This window comes from Phyllobates terribilis, unplaced genomic scaffold, assembly GCF_046119375.1.
Source record: "Phyllobates terribilis strain yellow unplaced genomic scaffold, ASM4611937v1 Scaffold_40__1_contigs__length_11209783, whole genome shotgun sequence".
Taxonomy (NCBI): domain Eukaryota; kingdom Metazoa; phylum Chordata; class Amphibia; order Anura; family Dendrobatidae; genus Phyllobates; species Phyllobates terribilis.
Window position 1 is genome coordinate 9,456,270 of NW_027362800.1, and position 22,671 is coordinate 9,478,940.

General features: G+C 45.0%; 17 non-coding genes across 17 annotated transcripts; all 17 read right to left on the bottom strand.

Annotated features, from left to right (window-relative positions):
- Positions 1 to 456: 456 nt before the first annotated feature.
- On the bottom strand, positions 457 to 647 carry LOC141190174 (U2 spliceosomal RNA). The gene has a single exon (XR_012264206.1). It is a non-coding gene; the product is annotated as a U2 spliceosomal RNA (small nuclear RNA).
- A 1,119-nt stretch (positions 648 to 1,766) lies between these two features.
- Positions 1,767 to 1,957, bottom strand: LOC141190175 (U2 spliceosomal RNA). Its single transcript, XR_012264207.1, has one exon. It is a non-coding gene; the product is annotated as a U2 spliceosomal RNA (small nuclear RNA).
- Positions 1,958 to 3,078: 1,121 nt separating this feature from the next.
- LOC141190176 (U2 spliceosomal RNA) lies at positions 3,079 to 3,269 on the bottom strand. Its single transcript, XR_012264208.1, has one exon. It is a non-coding gene; the product is annotated as a U2 spliceosomal RNA (small nuclear RNA).
- A 1,123-nt stretch (positions 3,270 to 4,392) lies between these two features.
- Positions 4,393 to 4,583, bottom strand: LOC141190177 (U2 spliceosomal RNA). Its single transcript, XR_012264209.1, has one exon. It is a non-coding gene; the product is annotated as a U2 spliceosomal RNA (small nuclear RNA).
- A 1,120-nt stretch (positions 4,584 to 5,703) lies between these two features.
- On the bottom strand, positions 5,704 to 5,894 carry LOC141190178 (U2 spliceosomal RNA). The gene has a single exon (XR_012264210.1). It is a non-coding gene; the product is annotated as a U2 spliceosomal RNA (small nuclear RNA).
- Positions 5,895 to 7,014: 1,120 nt separating this feature from the next.
- On the bottom strand, positions 7,015 to 7,205 carry LOC141190179 (U2 spliceosomal RNA). Its single transcript, XR_012264211.1, has one exon. It is a non-coding gene; the product is annotated as a U2 spliceosomal RNA (small nuclear RNA).
- Positions 7,206 to 8,326: 1,121 nt separating this feature from the next.
- LOC141190182 (U2 spliceosomal RNA) lies at positions 8,327 to 8,517 on the bottom strand. The gene has a single exon (XR_012264213.1). It is a non-coding gene; the product is annotated as a U2 spliceosomal RNA (small nuclear RNA).
- A 1,124-nt stretch (positions 8,518 to 9,641) lies between these two features.
- On the bottom strand, positions 9,642 to 9,832 carry LOC141190183 (U2 spliceosomal RNA). Its single transcript, XR_012264214.1, has one exon. It is a non-coding gene; the product is annotated as a U2 spliceosomal RNA (small nuclear RNA).
- Positions 9,833 to 10,957: 1,125 nt separating this feature from the next.
- Positions 10,958 to 11,148, bottom strand: LOC141190184 (U2 spliceosomal RNA). The gene has a single exon (XR_012264215.1). It is a non-coding gene; the product is annotated as a U2 spliceosomal RNA (small nuclear RNA).
- Positions 11,149 to 12,271: 1,123 nt separating this feature from the next.
- Positions 12,272 to 12,462, bottom strand: LOC141190185 (U2 spliceosomal RNA). Its single transcript, XR_012264216.1, has one exon. It is a non-coding gene; the product is annotated as a U2 spliceosomal RNA (small nuclear RNA).
- A 1,123-nt stretch (positions 12,463 to 13,585) lies between these two features.
- LOC141190186 (U2 spliceosomal RNA) lies at positions 13,586 to 13,776 on the bottom strand. The gene has a single exon (XR_012264217.1). It is a non-coding gene; the product is annotated as a U2 spliceosomal RNA (small nuclear RNA).
- Positions 13,777 to 14,898: 1,122 nt separating this feature from the next.
- LOC141190187 (U2 spliceosomal RNA) lies at positions 14,899 to 15,089 on the bottom strand. Its single transcript, XR_012264218.1, has one exon. It is a non-coding gene; the product is annotated as a U2 spliceosomal RNA (small nuclear RNA).
- Positions 15,090 to 16,209: 1,120 nt separating this feature from the next.
- Positions 16,210 to 16,400, bottom strand: LOC141190188 (U2 spliceosomal RNA). The gene has a single exon (XR_012264219.1). It is a non-coding gene; the product is annotated as a U2 spliceosomal RNA (small nuclear RNA).
- Positions 16,401 to 17,521: 1,121 nt separating this feature from the next.
- LOC141190189 (U2 spliceosomal RNA) lies at positions 17,522 to 17,712 on the bottom strand. Its single transcript, XR_012264220.1, has one exon. It is a non-coding gene; the product is annotated as a U2 spliceosomal RNA (small nuclear RNA).
- A 1,121-nt stretch (positions 17,713 to 18,833) lies between these two features.
- LOC141190190 (U2 spliceosomal RNA) lies at positions 18,834 to 19,024 on the bottom strand. The gene has a single exon (XR_012264221.1). It is a non-coding gene; the product is annotated as a U2 spliceosomal RNA (small nuclear RNA).
- A 1,121-nt stretch (positions 19,025 to 20,145) lies between these two features.
- On the bottom strand, positions 20,146 to 20,336 carry LOC141190191 (U2 spliceosomal RNA). Its single transcript, XR_012264222.1, has one exon. It is a non-coding gene; the product is annotated as a U2 spliceosomal RNA (small nuclear RNA).
- Positions 20,337 to 21,456: 1,120 nt separating this feature from the next.
- Positions 21,457 to 21,647, bottom strand: LOC141185003 (U2 spliceosomal RNA). Its single transcript, XR_012259705.1, has one exon. It is a non-coding gene; the product is annotated as a U2 spliceosomal RNA (small nuclear RNA).
- Positions 21,648 to 22,671: the final 1,024 nt, after the last annotated feature.

The window sequence follows — 22,671 nt, forward strand, 5'->3', positions numbered from 1 at the left end:
TTAAGCGCAGCAGAGTAACCAGCTCACATACCTGTTAGCTCAGGTGAGTTTAAAAGGCTGCTGTTGATAACAAGGGCATTTGCTAAATAGATGGTGTGTGTGCAACAATATACTGAAAGGTCAATTATATTGTGCAGCTTATCTCACCACCTGTAGTTATTTAGGTGAAAGCTCCAAAATGCTTGCCTAATATGTCTGTTTATCCAAAAGGAAGTATAGAGGGAGAGCTAGATAGATAGCATTGCATTACATTACATTACATGGCAATGCAATGCACAGTTGCTGAAGTTGAACCAAAATGAGCTTGTCATCTGGCTTCTGCAACTTTTAACATGAAAAATCCAATGAGGAGAAGAAAAGCAAAGCCAAAGAGTCCATCCCAAAATCCGACAAACAAGCAAAATGAACAAAAAGCATTGAATTCAATTCTTTCTGATTTTAGAAACTGCATTAAAGAAGGGGTGCACCGGTCCTGGAGATACTGCAATACCAGGTCAATGCGTGGAGTGGACAGAGCAAGCTCTTTTTCCATCTCCCTGTTCTAAAAATCCATTTAATATATGGTCCCCAGATAGGGGACGTATCAGATATTAAACTGATAAGAACAGATACTACACTTGATCTTAGCCAAAAGGCCGAGAAGCGATAACCAGAATTGGTTTCCGACTACGGTGCCACCCAAGGATTCTGAAAAGTCCATTTGTGGAGATGGCCACCTGGACTCCCGTTAAGAAGACATGCTGTCAACCTCTAGATCCCTCACATGCCTGCACTTTTCGGCTTGCTGCTGCTGCAATCCACGCGTTTTAGATCTGCATAACTCCACCTCTTTTAGCACAGTACCCTCAACCCCCGACTGTTCCCACCCGCCTCAACACCGTTGGAAGGGAGGAGAACCAATTAAGGCGGGGGGGGGTGGAACGAGCAGCTGTCTACCCTTAGCAGGAGGGTTGCTGATTAATTACCTCTCCTGCTGCTGCTGCTGCTGGCTGTCCAGCAGCAGACTGAAGGTGGCTGCTGCTGTGCGCAGGTATATAAAGGCTCAGAGCCTATTATGACACGCGCAGCCAGCGTTCCATTGCCACATTCCGTCTACTGCAGGCGGGATACCTGGATGGCTGAATGTCACTGAGAAGCTCACAGAGACCGCCATAAGCAACAGTTTAAAAGAATGCCACAGACTAATCAACCAAACTTTTTGGGTTGGTTTCTCTTTTATAGTCTGCAGGCATTAAATGAAAGAAGTCAGTGTTCCAGCAGAGGGAGACAACGTTTCAGAAAAGGCATTGTAGCAAACCAAAAAAGAAATTTTAAGCGCAGCAGAGTAACCAGCTCACATACCTGTTAGCTCAGGTGAGTTTAAAAGGCTGCTGTTGATAACAAGGGCATTTGCTAAATAGATGGTGTGTGTGCAACAATATACTGAAAGGTCAATTATATTGTGCAGCTTATCTCACCACCTGTAGTTATTTAGGTGAAAGCTCCAAAATGCTTGCCTAATATGTCTGTTTATCCAAAAGGAAGTATAGAGGGAGAGCTAGATAGATAGCATTGCATTACATTACATTACATGGCAATGCAATGCACAGTTGCTGAAGTTGAACCAAAATGAGCTTGTCATCTGGCTTCTGCAACTTTTAACATGAAAAATCCAATGAGGAGAAGAAAAGCAAAGCCAAAGAGTCCATCCCAAAATCCGACAAACAAGCAAAATGAACAAAAAGCATTGAATTCAATTCTTTCTGATTTTAGAAACTGCATTAAAGAAGGGGTGCACCGGTCCTGGAGATACTGCAATACCAGGTCAATGCGTGGAGTGGACAGAGCAAGCTCTTTTTCCATCTCCCTGTTCTAAAAATCCATTTAATATATGGTCCCCAGATAGGGGACGTATCAGATATTAAACTGATAAGAACAGATACTACACTTGATCTTAGCCAAAAGGCCGAGAAGCGATAACCAGAATTGGTTTCCGACTACGGTGCCACCCAAGGATTCTGAAAAGTCCATTTGTGGAGATGGCCACCTGGACTCCCGTTAAGAAGACATGCTGTCAACCTCTAGATCCCTCACATGCCTGCACTTTTCGGCTTGCTGCTGCTGCAATCCACGCGTTTTAGATCTGCATAACTCCACCTCTTTTAGCACAGTACCCTCAACCCCCGGCTGTTCCCACCCGCCTCAACACCGTTGGAAGGGAGGAGAACCAATTAAGGCGGGGGGGGGGGTGGAACGAGCAGCTGTCTACCCTTAGCAGGAGGGTTGCTGATTAATTACCTCTCCTGCTGCTGCTGCTGCTGGCTGTCCAGCAGCAGACTGAAGGTGGCTGCTGCTGTGCGCAGGTATATAAAGGCTCAGAGCCTATTATGACACGCGCAGCCAGCGTTCCATTGCCACATTCCGTCTACTGCAGGCGGGATACCTGGATGGCTGAATGTCACTGAGAAGCTCACAGAGACCGCCATAAGCAACAGTTTAAAAGAATGCCACAGACTAATCAACCAAACTTTTTGGGTTGGTTTCTCTTTTATAGTCTGCAGGCATTAAATGAAAGAAGTCAGTGTTCCAGCAGAGGGAGACAACGTTTCAGAAAAGGCATTGTAGCAAACCAAAAAAGAAATTTTAAGCGCAGCAGAGTAACCAGCTCACATACCTGTTAGCTCAGGTGAGTTTAAAAGGCTGCTGTTGATAACAAGGGCATTTGCTAAATAGATGGTGTGTGTGCAACAATATACTGAAAGGTCAATTATATTGTGCAGCTTATCTCACCACCTGTAGTTATTTAGGTGAAAGCTCCAAAATGCTTGCCTAATATGTCTGTTTATCCAAAAGGAAGTATAGAGGGAGAGCTAGATAGATAGCATTGCATTACATTACATTACATGGCAATGCAATGCACAGTTGCTGAAGTTGAACCAAAATGAGCTTGTCATCTGGCTTCTGCAACTTTTAACATGAAAAATCCAATGAGGAGAAGAAAAGCAAAGCCAAAGAGTCCATCCCAAAATCCGACAAACAAGCAAAATGAACAAAAAGCATTGAATTCAATTCTTTCTGATTTTAGAAACTGCATTAAAGAAGGGGTGCACCGGTCCTGGAGATACTGCAATACCAGGTCAATGCGTGGAGTGGACAGAGCAAGCTCTTTTTCCATCTCCCTGTTCTAAAAATCCATTTAATATATGGTCCCCAGATAGGGGACGTATCAGATATTAAACTGATAAGAACAGATACTACACTTGATCTTAGCCAAAAGGCCGAGAAGCGATAACCAGAATTGGTTTCCGACTACGGTGCCACCCAAGGATTCTGAAAAGTCCATTTGTGGAGATGGCCACCTGGACTCCCGTTAAGAAGACATGCTGTCAACCTCTAGATCCCTCACATGCCTGCACTTTTCGGCTTGCTGCTGCTGCAATCCACGCGTTTTAGATCTGCATAACTCCACCTCTTTTAGCACAGTACCCTCAACCCCCGGCTGTTCCCACCCGCCTCAACACCGTTGGAAGGGAGGAGAACCAATTAAGGCGGGGGGGGGGTGGAACGAGCAGCTGTCTACCCTTAGCAGGAGGGTTGCTGATTAATTACCTCTCCTGCTGCTGCTGCTGCTGCTGGCTGTCCAGCAGCAGACTGAAGGTGGCTGCTGCTGTGCGCAGGTATATAAAGGCTCAGAGCCTATTATGACACGCGCAGCCAGCGTTCCATTGCCACATTCCGTCTACTGCAGGCGGGATACCTGGATGGCTGAATGTCACTGAGAAGCTCACAGAGACCGCCATAAGCAACAGTTTAAAAGAATGCCACAGACTAATCAACCAAACTTTTTGGGTTGGTTTCTCTTTTATAGTCTGCAGGCATTAAATGAAAGAAGTCAGTGTTCCAGCAGAGGGAGACAACGTTTCAGAAAAGGCATTGTAGCAAACCAAAAAAGAAATTTTAAGCGCAGCAGAGTAACCAGCTCACATACCTGTTAGCTCAGGTGAGTTTAAAAGGCTGCTGTTGATAACAAGGGCATTTGCTAAATAGATGGTGTGTGTGCAACAATATACTGAAAGGTCAATTATATTGTGCAGCTTATCTCACCACCTGTAGTTATTTAGGTGAAAGCTCCAAAATGCTTGCCTAATATGTCTGTTTATCCAAAAGGAAGTATAGAGGGAGAGCTAGATAGATAGCATTGCATTACATTACATTACATGGCAATGCAATGCACAGTTGCTGAAGTTGAACCAAAATGAGCTTGTCATCTGGCTTCTGCAACTTTTAACATGAAAAATCCAATGAGGAGAAGAAAAGCAAAGCCAAAGAGTCCATCCCAAAATCCGACAAACAAGCAAAATGAACAAAAAGCATTGAATTCAATTCTTTCTGATTTTAGATACTGCATTAAAGAAGGGGTGCACCGGTCCTGGAGATACTGCAATACCAGGTCAATGCGTGGAGTGGACAGAGCAAGCTCTTTTTCCATCTCCCTGTTCTAAAAATCCATTTAATATATGGTCCCCAGATAGGGGACGTATCAGATATTAAACTGATAAGAACAGATACTACACTTGATCTTAGCCAAAAGGCCGAGAAGCGATAACCAGAATTGGTTTCCGACTACGGTGCCACCCAAGGATTCTGAAAAGTCCATTTGTGGAGATGGCCACCTGGACTCCCGTTAAGAAGACATGCTGTCAACCTCTAGATCCCTCACATGCCTGCACTTTTCGGCTTGCTGCTGCTGCAATCCACGCGTTTTAGATCTGCATAACTCCACCTCTTTTAGCACAGTACCCTCAACCCCCGGCTGTTCCCACCCGCCTCAACACCGTTGGAAGGGAGGAGAACCAATTAAGGCGGGGGGGGGGTGGAACGAGCAGCTGTCTACCCTTAGCAGGAGGGTTGCTGATTAATTACCTCTCCTGCTGCTGCTGCTGCTGGCTGTCCAGCAGCAGACTGAAGGTGGCTGCTGCTGTGCGCAGGTATATAAAGGCTCAGAGCCTATTATGACACGCGCAGCCAGCGTTCCATTGCCACATTCCGTCTACTGCAGGCGGGATACCTGGATGGCTGAATGTCACTGAGAAGCTCACAGAGACCGCCATAAGCAACAGTTTAAAAGAATGCCACAGACTAATCAACCAAACTTTTTGGGTTGGTTTCTCTTTTATAGTCTGCAGGCATTAAATGAAAGAAGTCAGTGTTCCAGCAGAGGGAGACAACGTTTCAGAAAAGGCATTGTAGCAAACCAAAAAAGAAATTTTAAGCGCAGCAGAGTAACCAGCTCACATACCTGTTAGCTCAGGTGAGTTTAAAAGGCTGCTGTTGATAACAAGGGCATTTGCTAAATAGATGGTGTGTGTGCAACAATATACTGAAAGGTCAATTATATTGTGCAGCTTATCTCACCACCTGTAGTTATTTAGGTGAAAGCTCCAAAATGCTTGCCTAATATGTCTGTTTATCCAAAAGGAAGTATAGAGGGAGAGCTAGATAGATAGCATTGCATTACATTACATTACATGGCAATGCAATGCACAGTTGCTGAAGTTGAACCAAAATGAGCTTGTCATCTGGCTTCTGCAACTTTTAACATGAAAAATCCAATGAGGAGAAGAAAAGCAAAGACAAAGAGTCCATCCCAAAATCCGACAAACAAGCAAAATGAACAAAAAGCATTGAATTCAATTCTTTCTGATTTTAGATACTGCATTAAAGAAGGGGTGCACCGGTCCTGGAGATACTGCAATACCAGGTCAATGCGTGGAGTGGACAGAGCAAGCTCTTTTTCCATCTCCCTGTTCTAAAAATCCATTTAATATATGGTCCCCAGATAGGGGACGTATCAGATATTAAACTGATAAGAACAGATACTACACTTGATCTTAGCCAAAAGGCCGAGAAGCGATAACCAGAATTGGTTTCCGACTACGGTGCCACCCAAGGATTCTGAAAAGTCCATTTGTGGAGATGGCCACCTGGACTCCCGTTAAGAAGACATGCTGTCAACCTCTAGATCCCTCACATGCCTGCACTTTTCGGCTTGCTGCTGCTGCAATCCACGCGTTTTAGATCTGCATAACTCCACCTCTTTTAGCACAGTACCCTCAACCCCCGGCTGTTCCCACCCGCCTCAACACCGTTGGAAGGGAGGAGAACCAATTAAGGCGGGGGGGGGGTGGAACGAGCAGCTGTCTACCCTTAGCAGGAGGGTTGCTGATTAATTACCTCTCCTGCTGCTGCTGCTGCTGGCTGTCCAGCAGCAGACTGAAGGTGGCTGCTGCTGTGCGCAGGTATATAAAGGCTCAGAGCCTATTATGACACGCGCAGCCAGCGTTCCATTGCCACATTCCGTCTACTGCAGGCGGGATACCTGGATGGCTGAATGTCACTGAGAAGCTCACAGAGACCGCCATAAGCAACAGTTTAAAAGAATGCCACAGACTAATCAACCAAACTTTTTGGGTTGGTTTCTCTTTTATAGTCTGCAGGCATTAAATGAAAGAAGTCAGTGTTCCAGCAGAGGGAGACAACGTTTCAGAAAAGGCATTGTAGCAAACCAAAAAAGAAATTTTAAGCGCAGCAGAGTAACCAGCTCACATACCTGTTAGCTCAGGTGAGTTTAAAAGGCTGCTGTTGATAACAAGGGCATTTGCTAAATAGATGGTGTGTGTGCAACAATATACTGAAAGGTCAATTATATTGTGCAGCTTATCTCACCACCTGTAGTTATTTAGGTGAAAGCTCCAAAATGCTTGCCTAATATGTCTGTTTATCCAAAAGGAAGTATAGAGGGAGAGCTAGATAGATAGCATTGCATTACATTACATTACATGGCAATGCAATGCACAGTTGCTGAAGTTGAACCAAAATGAGCTTGTCATCTGGCTTCTGCAACTTTTAACATGAAAAATCCAATGAGGAGAAGAAAAGCAAAGACAAAGAGTCCATCCCAAAATCCGACAAACAAGCAAAATGAACAAAAAGCATTGAATTCAATTCTTTCTGATTTTAGAAACTGCATTAAAGAAGGGGTGCACCGGTCCTGGAGATACTGCAATACCAGGTCAATGCGTGGAGTGGACAGAGCAAGCTCTTTTTCCATCTCCCTGTTCTAAAAATCCATTTAATATATGGTCCCCAGATAGGGGACGTATCAGATATTAAACTGATAAGAACAGATACTACACTTGATCTTAGCCAAAAGGCCGAGAAGCGATAACCAGAATTGGTTTCCGACTACGGTGCCACCCAAGGATTCTGAAAAGTCCATTTGTGGAGATGGCCACCTGGACTCCCGTTAAGAAGACATGCTGTCAACCTCTAGATCCCTCACATGCCTGCACTTTTCGGCTTGCTGCTGCTGCAATCCACGCGTTTTAGATCTGCATAACTCCACCTCTTTTAGCACAGTACCCTCAACCCCCGACTGTTCCCACCCGCCTCAACACCGTTGGAAGGGAGGAGAACCAATTAAGGCGGGGGGGGGGGTGGAACGAGCAGCTGTCTACCCTTAGCAGGAGGGTTGCTGATTAATTACCTCTCCTGCTGCTGCTGCTGCTGGCTGTCCAGCAGCAGACTGAAGGTGGCTGCTGCTGTGCGCAGGTATATAAAGGCTCAGAGCCTATTATGACACGCGCAGCCAGCGTTCCATTGCCACATTCCGTCTACTGCAGGCGGGATACCTGGATGGCTGAATGTCACTGAGAAGCTCACAGAGACCGCCATAAGCAACAGTTTAAAAGAATGCCACAGACTAATCAACCAAACTTTTTGGGTTGGTTTCTCTTTTATAGTCTGCAGGCATTAAATGAAAGAAGTCAGTGTTCCAGCAGAGGGAGACAACGTTTCAGAAAAGGCATTGTAGCAAACCAAAAAAGAAATTTTAAGCGCAGCAGAGTAACCAGCTCACATACCTGTTAGCTCAGGTGAGTTTAAAAGGCTGCTGTTGATAACAAGGGCATTTGCTAAATAGATGGTGTGTGTGCAACAATATACTGAAAGGTCAATTATATTGTGCAGCTTATCTCACCACCTGTAGTTATTTAGGTGAAAGCTCCAAAATGCTTGCCTAATATGTCTGTTTATCCAAAAGGAAGTATAGAGGGAGAGCTAGATAGATAGCATTGCATTACATTACATTACATGGCAATGCAATGCACAGTTGCTGAAGTTGAACCAAAATGAGCTTGTCATCTGGCTTCTGCAACTTTTAACATGAAAAATCCAATGAGGAGAAGAAAAGCAAAGCCAAAGAGTCCATCCCAAAATCCGACAAACAAGCAAAATGAACAAAAAGCATTGAATTCAATTCTTTCTGATTTTAGAAACTGCATTAAAGAAGGGGTGCACCGGTCCTGGAGATACTGCAATACCAGGTCAATGCGTGGAGTGGACAGAGCAAGCTCTTTTTCCATCTCCCTGTTCTAAAAATCCATTTAATATATGGTCCCCAGATAGGGGACGTATCAGATATTAAACTGATAAGAACAGATACTACACTTGATCTTAGCCAAAAGGCCGAGAAGCGATAACCAGAATTGGTTTCCGACTACGGTGCCACCCAAGGATTCTGAAAAGTCCATTTGTGGAGATGGCCACCTGGACTCCCGTTAAGAAGACATGCTGTCAACCTCTAGATCCCTCACATGCCTGCACTTTTCGGCTTGCTGCTGCTGCAATCCACGCGTTTTAGATCTGCATAACTCCACCTCTTTTAGCACAGTACCCTCAACCCCCGGCTGTTCCCACCCGCCTCAACACCGTTGGAAGGGAGGAGAACCAATTAAGGCGGGGGGGGGGGTGGAACGAGCAGCTGTCTACCCTTAGCAGGAGGGTTGCTGATTAATTACCTCTCCTGCTGCTGCTGCTGCTGCTGGCTGTCCAGCAGCAGACTGAAGGTGGCTGCTGCTGTGCGCAGGTATATAAAGGCTCAGAGCCTATTATGACACGCGCAGCCAGCGTTCCATTGCCACATTCCGTCTACTGCAGGCGGGATACCTGGATGGCTGAATGTCACTGAGAAGCTCACAGAGACCGCCATAAGCAACAGTTTAAAAGAATGCCACAGACTAATCAACCAAACTTTTTGGGTTGGTTTCTCTTTTATAGTCTGCAGGCATTAAATGAAAGAAGTCAGTGTTCCAGCAGAGGGAGACAACGTTTCAGAAAAGGCATTGTAGCAAACCAAAAAAGAAATTTTAAGCGCAGCAGAGTAACCAGCTCACATACCTGTTAGCTCAGGTGAGTTTAAAAGGCTGCTGTTGATAACAAGGGCATTTGCTAAATAGATGGTGTGTGTGCAACAATATACTGAAAGGTCAATTATATTGTGCAGCTTATCTCACCACCTGTAGTTATTTAGGTGAAAGCTCCAAAATGCTTGCCTAATATGTCTGTTTATCCAAAAGGAAGTATAGAGGGAGAGCTAGATAGATAGCATTGCATTACATTACATTACATGGCAATGCAATGCACAGTTGCTGAAGTTGAACCAAAATGAGCTTGTCATCTGGCTTCTGCAACTTTTAACATGAAAAATCCAATGAGGAGAAGAAAAGCAAAGCCAAAGAGTCCATCCCAAAATCCGACAAACAAGCAAAATGAACAAAAAGCATTGAATTCAATTCTTTCTGATTTTAGAAACTGCATTAAAGAAGGGGTGCACCGGTCCTGGAGATACTGCAATACCAGGTCAATGCGTGGAGTGGACAGAGCAAGCTCTTTTTCCATCTCCCTGTTCTAAAAATCCATTTAATATATGGTCCCCAGATAGGGGACGTATCAGATATTAAACTGATAAGAACAGATACTACACTTGATCTTAGCCAAAAGGCCGAGAAGCGATAACCAGAATTGGTTTCCGACTACGGTGCCACCCAAGGATTCTGAAAAGTCCATTTGTGGAGATGGCCACCTGGACTCCCGTTAAGAAGACATGCTGTCAACCTCTAGATCCCTCACATGCCTGCACTTTTCGGCTTGCTGCTGCTGCAATCCACGCGTTTTAGATCTGCATAACTCCACCTCTTTTAGCACAGTACCCTCAACCTCCGGCTGTTCCCACCCGCCTCAACACCGTTGGAAGGGAGGAGAACCAATTAAGGCGGGGGGGGGGGGGGTTGGAACGAGCAGCTGTCTACCCTTAGCAGGAGGGTTGCTGATTAATTACCTCTCCTGCTGCTGCTGCTGCTGGCTGTCCAGCAGCAGACTGAAGGTGGCTGCTGCTGTGCGCAGGTATATAAAGGCTCAGAGCCTATTATGACACGCGCAGCCAGCGTTCCATTGCCACATTCCGTCTACTGCAGGCGGGATACCTGGATGGCTGAATGTCACTGAGAAGCTCACAGAGACCGCCATAAGCAACAGTTTAAAAGAATGCCACAGACTAATCAACCAAACTTTTTGGGTTGGTTTCTCTTTTATAGTCTGCAGGCATTAAATGAAAGAAGTCAGTGTTCCAGCAGAGGGAGACAACGTTTCAGAAAAGGCATTGTAGCAAACCAAAAAAGAAATTTTAAGCGCAGCAGAGTAACCAGCTCACATACCTGTTAGCTCAGGTGAGTTTAAAAGGCTGCTGTTGATAACAAGGGCATTTGCTAAATAGATGGTGTGTGTGCAACAATATACTGAAAGGTCAATTATATTGTGCAGCTTATCTCACCACCTGTAGTTATTTAGGTGAAAGCTCCAAAATGCTTGCCTAATATGTCTGTTTATCCAAAAGGAAGTATAGAGGGAGAGCTAGATAGATAGCATTGCATTACATTACATTACATGGCAATGCAATGCACAGTTGCTGAAGTTGAACCAAAATGAGCTTGTCATCTGGCTTCTGCAACTTTTAACATGAAAAATCCAATGAGGAGAAGAAAAGCAAAGCCAAAGAGTCCATCCCAAAATCCGACAAACAAGCAAAATGAACAAAAAGCATTGAATTCAATTCTTTCTGATTTTAGAAACTGCATTAAAGAAGGGGTGCACCGGTCCTGGAGATACTGCAATACCAGGTCAATGCGTGGAGTGGACAGAGCAAGCTCTTTTTCCATCTCCCTGTTCTAAAAATCCATTTAATATATGGTCCCCAGATAGGGGACGTATCAGATATTAAACTGATAAGAACAGATACTACACTTGATCTTAGCCAAAAGGCCGAGAAGCGATAACCAGAATTGGTTTCCGACTACGGTGCCACCCAAGGATTCTGAAAAGTCCATTTGTGGAGATGGCCACCTGGACTCCCGTTAAGAAGACATGCTGTCAACCTCAAGATCCCTCACATGCCTGCACTTTTCGGCTTGCTGCTGCTGCAATCCACGCGTTTTAGATCTGCATAACTCCACCTCTTTTAGCACAGTACCCTCAACCCCCGGCTGTTCCCACCCGCCTCAACACCGTTGGAAGGGAGGAGAACCAATTAAGGCGGGGGGGGGGGGGTGGAACGAGCAGCTGTCTACCCTTAGCAGGAGGGTTGCTGATTAATTACCTCTCCTGCTGCTGCTGCTGCTGGCTGTCCAGCAGCAGACTGAAGGTGGCTGCTGCTGTGCGCAGGTATATAAAGGCTCAGAGCCTATTATGACACGCGCAGCCAGTGTTCCATTGCCACATTCCGTCTACTGCAGGCGGGATACCTGGATGGCTGAATGTCACTGAGAAGCTCACAGAGACCGCCATAAGCAACAGTTTAAAAGAATGCCACAGACTAATCAACCAAACTTTTTGGGTTGGTTTCTCTTTTATAGTCTGCAGGCATTAAATGAAAGAAGTCAGTGTTCCAGCAGAGGGAGACAACGTTTCAGAAAAGGCATTGTAGCAAACCAAAAAAGAAATTTTAAGCGCAGCAGAGTAACCAGCTCACATACCTGTTAGCTCAGGTGAGTTTAAAAGGCTGCTGTTGATAACAAGGGCATTTGCTAAATAGATGGTGTGTGTGCAACAATATACTGAAAGGTCAATTATATTGTGCAGCTTATCTCACCACCTGTAGTTATTTAGGTGAAAGCTCCAAAATGCTTGCCTAATATGTCTGTTTATCCAAAAGGAAGTATAGAGGGAGAGCTAGATAGATAGCATTGCATTACATTACATTACATGGCAATGCAATGCACAGTTGCTGAAGTTGAACCAAAATGAGCTTGTCATCTGGCTTCTGCAACTTTTAACATGAAAAATCCAATGAGGAGAAGAAAAGCAAAGCCAAAGAGTCCATCCCAAAATCCGACAAACAAGCAAAATGAACAAAAAGCATTGAATTCAATTCTTTCTGATTTTAGAAACTGCATTAAAGAAGGGGTGCACCGGTCCTGGAGATACTGCAATACCAGGTCAATGCGTGGAGTGGACAGAGCAAGCTCTTTTTCCATCTCCCTGTTCTAAAAATCCATTTAATATATGGTCCCCAGATAGGGGACGTATCAGATATTAAACTGATAAGAACAGATACTACACTTGATCTTAGCCAAAAGGCCGAGAAGCGATAACCAGAATTGGTTTCTGACTACGGTGCCACCCAAGGATTCTGAAAAGTCCATTTGTGGAGATGGCCACCTGGACTCCCGTTAAGAAGACATGCTGTCAACCTCTAGATCCCTCACATGCCTGCACTTTTCGGCTTGCTGCTGCTGCAATCCACGCGTTTTAGATCTGCATAACTCCACCTCTTTTAGCACAGTACCCTCAACCCCCGGCTGTTCCCACCCGCCTCAACACCGTTGGAAGGGAGGAGAACCAATTAAGGCGCGGGGGGGGGGGGGGAACGAGCAGCTGTCTACCCTTAGCAGGAGGGTTGCTGATTAATTACCTCTCCTGCTGCTGCTGCTGCTGGCTGTCCAGCAGCAGACTGAAGGTGGCTGCTGCTGTGCGCAGGTATATAAAGGCTCAGAGCCTATTATGACACGCGCAGCCAGCGTTCCATTGCCACATTCCGTCTACTGCAGGCGGGATACCTGGATGGCTGAATGTCACTGAGAAGCTCACAGAGACCGCCATAAGCAACAGTTTAAAAGAATGCCACAGACTAATCAACCAAACTTTTTGGGTTGGTTTCTCTTTTATAGTCTGCAGGCATTAAATGAAAGAAGTCAGTGTTCCAGCAGAGGGAGACAACGTTTCAGAAAAGGCATTGTAGCAAACCAAAAAAGAAATTTTAAGCGCAGCAGAGTAACCAGCTCACATACCTGTTAGCTCAGGTGAGTTTAAAAGGCTGCTGTTGATAACAAGGGCATTTGCTAAATAGATGGTGTGTGTGCAACAATATACTGAAAGGTCAATTATATTGTGCAGCTTATCTCACCACCTGTAGTTATTTAGGTGAAAGCTCCAAAATGCTTGCCTAATATGTCTGTTTATCCAAAAGGAAGTATAGAGGGAGAGCTAGATAGATAGCATTGCATTACATTACATTACATGGCAATGCAATGCACAGTTGCTGAAGTTGAACCAAAATGAGCTTGTCATCTGGCTTCTGCAACTTTTAACATGAAAAATCCAATGAGGAGAAGAAAAGCAAAGCCAAAGAGTCCATCCCAAAATCCGACAAACAAGCAAAATGAACAAAAAGCATTGAATTCAATTCTTTCTGATTTTAGAAACTGCATTAAAGAAGGGGTGCACCGGTCCTGGAGATACTGCAATACCAGGTCAATGCGTGGAGTGGACAGAGCAAGCTCTTTTTCCATCTCCCTGTTCTAAAAATCCATTTAATATATGGTCCCCAGATAGGGGACGTATCAGATATTAAACTGATAAGAACAGATACTACACTTGATCTTAGCCAAAAGGCCGAGAAGCGATAACCAGAATTGGTTTCCGACTACGGTGCCACCCAAGGATTCTGAAAAGTCCATTTGTGGAGATGGCCACCTGGACTCCCGTTAAGAAGACATGCTGTCAACCTCAAGATCCCTCACATGCCTGCACTTTTCGGCTTGCTGCTGCTGCAATCCACGCGTTTTAGATCTGCATAACTCCACCTCTTTTAGCACAGTACCCTCAACCCCCGGCTGTTCCCACCCGCCTCAACACCGTTGGAAGGGAGGAGAACCAATTAAGGCGGGGGGGGGGGGTGGAACGAGCAGCTGTCTACCCTTAGCAGGAGGGTTGCTGATTAATTACCTCTCCTGCTGCTGCTGCTGCTGGCTGTCCAGCAGCAGACTGAAGGTGGCTGCTGCTGTGCGCAGGTATATAAAGGCTCAGAGCCTATTATGACACGCGCAGCCAGCGTTCCATTGTCACATTCCGTCTACTGCAGGCGGGATACCTGGATGGCTGAATGTCACTGAGAAGCTCACAGAGACCGCCATAAGCAACAGTTTAAAAGAATGCCACAGACTAATCAACCAAACTTTTTGGGTTGGTTTCTCTTTTATAGTCTGCAGGCATTAAATGAAAGAAGTCAGTGTTCCAGCAGAGGGAGACAACGTTTCAGAAAAGGCATTGTAGCAAACCAAAAAAGAAATTTTAAGCGCAGCAGAGTAACCAGCTCACATACCTGTTAGCTCAGGTGAGTTTAAAAGGCTGCTGTTGATAACAAGGGCATTTGCTAAATAGATGGTGTGTGTGCAACAATATACTGAAAGGTCAATTATATTGTGCAGCTTATCTCACCACCTGTAGTTATTTAGGTGAAAGCTCCAAAATGCTTGCCTAATATGTCTGTTTATCCAAAAGGAAGTATAGAGGGAGAGCTAGATAGATAGCATTGCATTACATTACATTACATGGCAATGCAATGCACAGTCGCTGAAGTTGAACCAAAATGAGCTTGTCATCTGGCTTCTGCAACTTTTAACATGAAAAATCCAATGAGGAGAAGAAAAGCAAAGCCAAAGAGTCCATCCCAAAATCCGACAAACAAGCAAAATGAACAAAAAGCATTGAATTCAATTCTTTCTGATTTTAGAAACTGCATTAAAGAAGGGGTGCACCGGTCCTGGAGATACTGCAATACCAGGTCAATGCGTGGAGTGGACAGAGCAAGCTCTTTTTCCATCTCCCTGTTCTAAAAATCCATTTAATATATGGTCCCCAGATAGGGGACGTATCAGATATTAAACTGATAAGAACAGATACTACACTTGATCTTAGCCAAAAGGCCGAGAAGCGATAACCAGAATTGGTTTCCGACTACGGTGCCACCCAAGGATTCTGAAAAGTCCATTTGTGGAGATGGCCACCTGGACTCCCGTTAAGAAGACATGCTGTCAACCTCTAGATCCCTCACATGCCTGCACTTTTCGGCTTGCTGCTGCTGCAATCCACGCGTTTTAGATCTGCATAACTCCACCTCTTTTAGCACAGTACCCTCAACCCCCGGCTGTTCCCACCCGCCTCAACACCGTTGGAAGGGAGGAGAACCAATTAAGGCGGGGGGGGGGTGGAACGAGCAGCTGTCTACCCTTAGCAGGAGGGTTGCTGATTAATTACCTCTCCTGCTGCTGCTGCTGCTGGCTGTCCAGCAGCAGACTGAAGGTGGCTGCTGCTGTGCGCAGGTATATAAAGGCTCAGAGCCTATTATGACACGCGCAGCCAGCGTTCCATTGCCACATTCCGTCTACTGCAGGCGGGATACCTGGATGGCTGAATGTCACTGAGAAGCTCACAGAGACCGCCATAAGCAACAGTTTAAAAGAATGCCACAGACTAATCAACCAAACTTTTTGGGTTGGTTTCTCTTTTATAGTCTGCAGGCATTAAATGAAAGAAGTCAGTGTTCCAGCAGAGGGAGACAATGTTTCAGAAAAGGCATTGTAGCAAACCAAAAAAGAAATTTTAAGCGCAGCAGAGTAACCAGCTCACATACCTGTTAGCTCAGGTGAGTTTAAAAGGCTGCTGTTGATAACAAGGGCATTTGCTAAATAGATGGTGTGTGTGCAACAATATACTGAAAGGTCAATTATATTGTGCAGCTTATCTCACCACCTGTAGTTATTTAGGTGAAAGCTCCAAAATGCTTGCCTAATATGTCTGTTTATCCAAAAGGAAGTATAGAGGGAGAGCTAGATAGATAGCATTGCATTACATTACATTACATGGCAATGCAATGCACAGTTGCTGAAGTTGAACCAAAATGAGCTTGTCATCTGGCTTCTGCAACTTTTAACATGAAAAATCCAATGAGGAGAAGAAAAGCAAAGCCAAAGAGTCCATCCCAAAATCCGACAAACAAGCAAAATGAACAAAAAGCATTGAATTCAATTCTTTCTGATTTTAGAAACTGCATTAAAGAAGGGGTGCACCGGTCCTGGAGATACTGCAATACCAGGTCAATGCGTGGAGTGGACAGAGCAAGCTCTTTTTCCATCTCCCTGTTCTAAAAATCCATTTAATATATGGTCCCCAGATAGGGGACGTATCAGATATTAAACTGATAAGAACAGATACTACACTTGATCTTAGCCAAAAGGCCGAGAAGCGATAACCAGAATTGGTTTCCGACTACGGTGCCACCCAAGGATTCTGAAAAGTCCATTTGTGGAGATGGCCACCTGGACTCCCGTTAAGAAGACATGCTGTCAACCTCTAGATCCCTCACATGCCTGCACTTTTCGGCTTGCTGCTGCTGCAATCCACGCGTTTTAGATCTGCATAACTCCACCTCTTTTAGCACAGTACCCTCAACCCCCGGCTGTTCCCACCCGCCTCAACACCGTTGGAAGGGAGTAGAACCAATTAAGGCGGGGGGAGGGGTGGAACGAGCAGCTGTCTACCCTTAGCAGGAGGGTTGCTGATTAATTACCTCTCCTGCTGCTGCTGCTGCTGGCTGTCCAGCAGCAGACTGAAGGTGGCTGCTGCTGTGCGCAGGTATATAAAGGCTCAGAGCCTATTATGACACGCGCAGCCAGCGTTCCATTGCCACATTCCGTCTACTGCAGGCGGGATACCTGGATGGCTGAATGTCACTGAGAAGCTCACAGAGACCGCCATAAGCAACAGTTTAAAAGAATGCCACAGACTAATCAACCAAACTTTTTGGGTTGGTTTCTCTTTTATAGTCTGCAGGCATTAAATGAAAGAAGTCAGTGTTCCAGCAGAGGGAGACAACGTTTCAGAAAAGGCATTGTAGCAAACCAAAAAAGAAATTTTAAGCGCAGCAGAGTAACCAGCTCACATACCTGTTAGCTCAGGTGAGTTTAAAAGGCTGCTGTTGATAACAAGGGCATTTGCTAAATAGATGGTGTGTGTGCAACAATATACTGAAAGGTCAATTATATTGTGCAGCTTATCTCACCACCTGTAGTTATTTAGGTGAAAGCTCCAAAATGCTTGCCTAATATGTCTGTTTATCCAAAAGGAAGTATAGAGGGAGAGCTAGATAGATAGCATTGCATTACATTACATTACATGGCAATGCAATGCACAGTTGCTGAAGTTGAACCAAAATGAGCTTGTCATCTGGCTTCTGCAACTTTTAACATGAAAAATCCAATGAGGAGAAGAAAAGCAAAGCCAAAGAGTCCATCCCAAAATCCGACAAACAAGCAAAATGAACAAAAAGCATTGAATTCAATTCTTTCTGATTTTAGAAACTGCATTAAAGAAGGGGTGCACCGGTCCTGGAGATACTGCAATACCAGGTCAATGCGTGGAGTGGACAGAGCAAGCTCTTTTTCCATCTCCCTGTTCTAAAAATCCATTTAATATATGGTCCCCAGATAGGGGACGTATCAGATATTAAACTGATAAGAACAGATACTACACTTGATCTTAGCCAAAAGGCCGAGAAGCGATAACCAGAATTGGTTTCCGACTACGGTGCCACCCAAGGATTCTGAAAAGTCCATTTGTGGAGATGGCCACCTGGACTCCCGTTAAGAAGACATGCTGTCAACCTCTAGATCCCTCACATGCCTGCACTTTTCGGCTTGCTGCTGCTGCAATCCACGCGTTTTAGATCTGCATATCTCCACCTCTTTTAGCACAGTACCCTCAACCCCCGGCTGTTCCCACCCGCCTCAACACCGTTGGAAGGGAGTAGAACCAATTAAGGCGGGGGGGGGGGTGGAACGAGCAGCTGTCTACCCTTAGCAGGAGGGTTGCTGATTAATTACCTCTCCTGCTGCTGCTGCTGCTGGCTGTCCAGCAGCAGACTGAAGGTGGCTGCTGCTGTGCGCAGGTATATAAAGGCTCAGAGCCTATTATGACACGCGCAGCCAGCGTTCCATTGCCACATTCCGTCTACTGCAGGCGGGATACCTGGATGGCTGAATGTCACTGAGAAGCTCACAGAGACCGCCATAAGCAACAGTTTAAAAGAATGCCACAGACTAATCAACCAAACTTTTTGGGTTGGTTTCTCTTTTATAGTCTGCAGGCATTAAATGAAAGAAGTCAGTGTTCCAGCAGAGGGAGACAACGTTTCAGAAAAGGCATTGTAGCAAACCAAAAAAGAAATTTTAAGTGCAGCAGAGTAACCAGCTCACATACCTGTTAGCTCAGGTGAGTTTAAAAGGCTGCTGTTGATAACAAGGGCATTTGCTAAATAGATGGTGTGTGTGCAACAATATACTGAAAGGTCAATTATATTGTGCAGCTTATCTCACCACCTGTAGTTATTTAGGTGAAAGCTCCAAAATGCTTGCCTAATATGTCTGTTTATCCAAAAGGAAGTATAGAGGGAGAGCTAGATAGATAGCATTGCATTACATTACATTACATGGCAATGCAATGCACAGTTGCTGAAGTTGAACCAAAATGAGCTTGTCATCTGGCTTCTGCAACTTTTAACATGAAAAATCCAATGAGGAGAAGAAAAGCAAAGCCAAAGAGTCCATCCCAAAATCCGACAAACAAGCAAAATGAACAAAAAGCATTGAATTCAATTCTTTCTGATTTTAGAAACTGCATTAAAGAAGGGGTGCACCGGTCCTGGAGATACTGCAATACCAGGTCAATGCGTGGAGTGGACAGAGCAAGCTCTTTTTCCATCTCCCTGTTCTAAAAATCCATTTAATATATGGTCCCCAGATAGGGGACGTATCAGATATTAAACTGATAAGAACAGATACTACACTTGATCTTAGCCAAAAGGCCGAGAAGCGATAACCAGAATTGGTTTCCGACTACGGTGCCACCCAAGGATTCTGAAAAGTCCATTTGTGGAGATGGCCACCTGGACTCCCGTTAAGAAGACATGCTGTCAACCTCTAGATCCCTCACATGCCTGCACTTTTCGGCTTGCTGCTGCTGCAATCCACGCGTTTTAGATCTGCATAACTCCACCTCTTTTAGCACAGTACCCTCAACCCCCGGCTGTTCCCACCCGCCTCAACACCGTTGGAAGGGAGGAGAACCAATTAAGGCGGGGGGGGGGGTGGAACGAGCAGCTGTCTACCCTTAGCAGGAGGGTTGCTGATTAATTACCTCTCCTGCTGCTGCTGCTGCTGGCTGTCCAGCAGCAGACTGAAGGTGGCTGCTGCTGTGCGCAGGTATATAAAGGCTCAGAGCCTATTATGACACGCGCAGCCAGCGTTCCATTGCCACATTCCGTCTACTGCAGGCGGGATACCTGGATGGCTGAATGTCACTGAGAAGCTCACAGAGACCGCCATAAGCAACAGTTTAAAAGAATGCCACAGACTAATCAACCAAACTTTTTGGGTTGGTTTCTCTTTTATAGTCTGCAGGCATTAAATGAAAGAAGTCAGTGTTCCAGCAGAGGGAGACAACGTTTCAGAAAAGGCATTGTAGCAAACCAAAAAAGAAATTTTAAGCGCAGCAGAGTAACCAGCTCACATACCTGTTAGCTCAGGTGAGTTTAAAAGGCTGCTGTTGATAACAAGGGCATTTGCTAAATAGATGGTGTGTGTGCAACAATATACTGAAAGGTCAATTATATTGTGCAGCTTATCTCACCACCTGTAGTTATTTAGGTGAAAGCTCCAAAATGCTTGCCTAATATGTCTGTTTATCCAAAAGGAAGTATAGAGGGAGAGCTAGATAGATAGCATTGCATTACATTACATTACATGGCAATGCAATGCACAGTTGCTGAAGTTGAACCAAAATGAGCTTGTCATCTGGCTTCTGCAACTTTTAACATGAAAAATCCAATGAGGAGAAGAAAAGCAAAGCCAAAGAGTCCATCCCAAAATCCGACAAACAAGCAAAATGAACAAAAAGCATTGAATTCAATTCTTTCTGATTTTAGAAACTGCATTAAAGAAGGGGTGCACCGGTCCTGGAGATACTGCAATACCAGGTCAATGCGTGGAGTGGACAGAGCAAGCTCTTTTTCCATCTCCCTGTTCTAAAAATCCATTTAATATATGGTCCCCAGATAGGGGACGTATCAGATATTAAACTGATAAGAACAGATACTACACTTGATCTTAGCCAAAAGGCCGAGAAGCGATAACCAGAATTGGTTTCCGACTACGGTGCCACCCAAGGATTCTGAAAAGTCCATTTGTGGAGATGGCCACCTGGACTCCCGTTAAGAAGACATGCTGTCAACCTCTAGATCCCTCACATGCCTGCACTTTTCGGCTTGCTGCTGCTGCAATCCACGCGTTTTAGATCTGCATAACTCCACCTCTTTTAGCACAGTACCCTCAACCCCCGGCTGTTCCCACCCGCCTCAACACCGTTGGAAGGGAGGAGAACCAATTAAGGCGGGGGGGGGGTGGAACGAGCAGCTGTCTACCCTTAGCAGGAGGGTTGCTGATTAATTACCTCTCCTGCTGCTGCTGCTGCTGGCTGTCCAGCAGCAGACTGAAGGTGGCTGCTGCTGTGCGCAGGTATATAAAGGCTCAGAGCCTATTATGACACGCGCAGCCAGCGTTCCATTGCCACATTCCGTCTACTGCAGGCGGGATACCTGGATGGCTGAATGTCACTGAGAAGCTCACAGAGACCGCCATAAGCAACAGTTTAAAAGAATGCCACAGACTAATCAACCAAACTTTTTGGGTTGGTTTCTCTTTTATAGTCTGCAGGCATTAAATGAAAGAAGTCAGTGTTCCAGCAGAGGGAGACAACGTTTCAGAAAAGGCATTGTAGCAAACCAAAAAAGAAATTTTAAGCGCAGCAGAGTAACCAGCTCACATACCTGTTAGCTCAGGTGAGTTTAAAAGGCTGCTGTTGATAACAAGGGCATTTGCTAAATAGATGGTGTGTGTGCAACAATATACTGAAAGGTCAATTATATTGTGCAGCTTATCTCACCACCTGTAGTTATTTAGGTGAAAGCTCCAAAATGCTTGCCTAATATGTCTGTTTATCCAAAAGGAAGTATAGAGGGAGAGCTAGATAGATAGCATTGCATTACATTACATTACATGGCAATGCAATGCACAGTTGCTGAAGTTGAACCAAAATGAGCTTGTCATCTGGCTTCTGCAACTTTTAACATGAAAAATCCAATGAGGAGAAGAAAAGCAAAGCCAAAGAGTCCATCCCAAAATCCGACAAACAAGCAAAATGAACAAAAAGCATTGAATTCAATTCTTTCTGATTTTAGAAACTGCATTAAAGAAGGGCTGCACCTTTCCTGGAGATACTGCAATACCAGGTCAATGCGTGGAGTGGACAGAGCAAGCTCTTTTTCCATCTCCCTGTTCTAAAAATCCATTTAATATATGGTCCCCAGATAGGGGACGTATCAGATATTAAACTGATAAGAACAGATACTACACTTGATCTTAGCCAAAAGGCCGAGAAGCGATAACCAGAATTGGTTTCCGACTACGGTGCCACCCAAGGATTCTGAAAAGTCCATTTGTGGAGATGGCCACCTGGACTCCCGTTAAGAAGACATGCTGTCAACCTCTAGATCCCTCACATGCCTGCACTTTTCGGCTTGCTGCTGCTGCAATCCACGCGTTTTAGATCTGCATAACTCCACCTCTTTTAGCACAGTACCCTCAACCCCCGGCTGTTCCCACCCGCCTCAACACCGTTGGAAGGGAGGAGAACCAATTAAGGCGGGGGGGGGGGTGGAACGAGCAGCTGTCTACCCTTAGCAGGAGGGTTGCTGATTAATTACCTCTCCTGCTGCTGCTGCTGCTGGCTGTCCAGCAGCAGACTGAAGGTGGCTGCTGCTGTGCGCAGGTATATAAAGGCTCAGAGCCTATTATGACACGCGCAGCCAGCGTTCCATTGCCACATTCCGTCTACTGCAGGCGGGATACCTGGATGGCTGAATGTCACTGAGAAGCTCACAGAGACCGCCATAAGCAACAGTTTAAAAGAATGCCACAGACTAATCAACCAAACTTTTTGGGTTGGTTTCTCTTTTATAGTCTGCAGGCATTAAATGAAAGAAGTCAGTGTTCCAGCAGAGGGAGACAACGTTTCAGAAAAGGCATTGTAGCAAACCAAAAAAGAAATTTTAAGCGCAGCAGAGTAACCAGCTCACATACCTGTTAGCTCAGGTGAGTTTAAAAGGCTGCTGTTGATAACAAGGGCATTTGCTAAATAGATGGTGTGTGTGCAACAATATACTGAAAGGTCAATTATATTGTGCAGCTTATCTCACCACCTGTAGTTATTTAGGTGAAAGCTCCAAAATGCTTGCCTAATATGTCTGTTTATCCAAAAGGAAGTATAGAGGGAGAGCTAGATAGATAGCATTGCATTACATTACATTACATGGCAATGCAATGCACAGTTGCTGAAGTTGAACCAAAATGAGCTTGTCATCTGGCTTCTGCAACTTTTAACATGAAAAATCCAATGAGGAGAAGAAAA